This window comes from Xiphophorus hellerii, chromosome 13, assembly GCF_003331165.1.
Source record: "Xiphophorus hellerii strain 12219 chromosome 13, Xiphophorus_hellerii-4.1, whole genome shotgun sequence".
NCBI lineage: Eukaryota > Metazoa > Chordata > Actinopteri > Cyprinodontiformes > Poeciliidae > Xiphophorus > Xiphophorus hellerii.
The window spans coordinates 2,401,366-2,403,626 of record NC_045684.1 but is presented as its reverse complement, the minus strand read 5'-3'; positions in this window follow the sequence as shown (position 1 = coordinate 2,403,626).

Below are 2,261 nucleotides of genomic sequence, written 5' to 3'. Positions count from 1 at the left end.
TAGTATTTATGCTAATTGGTAAAACAATAATCATTTAAAGAGAAGCAGATATAGTTTTTTTAGACTTAATCCAGGAAAAACTCCTTAGTTAAACAAAGGAGCACCTTATGAGGCACACTTGGAAAGAAAAACGGAGAGGAGACGCAACATTAACAGCTGCATTCATTGAAAATAATGCATAAATGAAGAGGAGCAGCAGAAACATACCAGAGGGAAAATGTGGATTCTGGAAAGACTGATTATGTCATTTTTAGCAAAAATGCAAGTGTATGCACTAAAAGTAGGCAAGAAAATGGCATCATTTCTTCAAGCTTCTCTACTTTTTGTCCCTGCTGGATGCCAAAAATGTGCACCGGACAGACACGGTGAAGGGAACAGCTGAAAACAATATTTGCAAAAGTAAAAAAAATATTATTGGTGACTAATTATAGCATTTATTATATGCATTTTGGTATTTAAATTGGCATACTGAAATACATGAACTCTTTAATTACTAATGTCTGCTCACAAAATACAATCACTGTTTTATTCCTAATGTTTATGGATCAGTTCAGCTAAATTTGCTGGTATCATTCCTGTATATAAAGAAATTTTACTTTGTCAACTATCACATTTTTATACATTTCTTTGTAAGAAAAAACCCCAGCACACTACTGACACAATATTTCCATTTTCTATTTCTGGAACATCCCAGGTAAAAAGATTGTTTTTGTTTGATGGATGACTGAGCAGTGCAGAAACCAGGTCACTCTGGAGTGATGATAGAGTATCGATCCTACCTGGACACAGAAATGCCTGCAGACAATCACAACCAGACATTTTCACAGCAGCATGCATGCTTAAAATGACTGCATAATATGTTCATATATGATGAAATACTAAAAGATTTCTCCTGTAGTAAGACACCACCAAGTGTGTCATTTAATCTCCTGTATCAAGGTAGCTTAATATACATTTATGCATAAATGGCAGCAGCTTGTCTTGGTACATAAGGGGCTCTAATTGTCTGCAATCTTCCACAGCAGATGATGAGCACAGAAATAATCTTTTGGGTAATGTTGTTACAACAGACAGTGAATATGACATTATTTCCAGCTTGTATTGTGATTTATTTTATTCCAATTGTGCTTGAGTTTTGGCCAAGTTAAATTAATCAAATTCATTTCTTTGAATTTACTTTCTTCCAGCTATTTTCTTTTGCTGTGTTGGTTCCTCCTTTGCCCTACCTTGGCAAATTTGGGGCAATATAAGTACCCTAAATATGCCGTCCATACCTCCAAGTTGCAAATATGCATCAATAAATAAAACGTTAGTTCTACTGAGAACTGATGTCAAACACAATTTAAGAAGCATCTATGAAGCATTGGTTTAACAAAATGTCCATCTATACTGAATTATAATAAATACAGGACATGAAGCTTTAAATTCTTAATATCAAGTTTTTTAGTGAAGTTCTGTAAATGTACTTCTAAAGTAATGAAAATGTAATGTTGGCAAGAGTTTCTCCCATAGATCCCTCCTGATTAATTCAGCAAATCAGATTATAGTCTAATAAAAGTTTCCAAGGGGCGTAAAACATTGTGCAAAACACAATCGTTCTTTGTTTCTCATTATTTTGCTTCCAAGCAGGAAAGTTTTTTCCGTAATATTTCATTTTTCTTTGGATTTTGGTTGTTTTTTTTAACTTAGTTTTATTTTAGTTGATTGATTTAACATACTGGACAATGTCTGTATATAAAAAAAAATTTTGATGTAGTTTTTGTGAGATATTGATCTACATACCACACTTTTTAAACACCTTTTTCAGAGTGAAAAGTCAAATAAAAAAATATATACATTGAAGTTTGTGATTGTAACTTCAAAATGACTTGCTAAGCTATTAACTAAATAATTTTAACTGGTTCCATAAAGATCACAATTTAATTATATTTGATAAATGTATTTATTTATGCAATACCATCAGACACATCTAACTAGTCAATCCAGACCTACACCACTGATGACAAAATAGTCGTGTTCAGAGAGCAGTCTTTAAACTTGTCAAATCGCAGTTAATGTTATATAAATAATGCTATAAATCAATTAAATCGGAAAACTTGCCACTTAATAGAATTACCTTTGCGAGTTATTCTGGGAACTATTTACTTTGCGGAGCGTTATGGTTGTCGGGAGATGAGGTCTTTGAATATCACGGCAGTCTGCTTGCAGCCTCGGAGGGAGACGGCATCCGAGAGGGAGAGAGAAGGCTGCTGGCCGGCTCT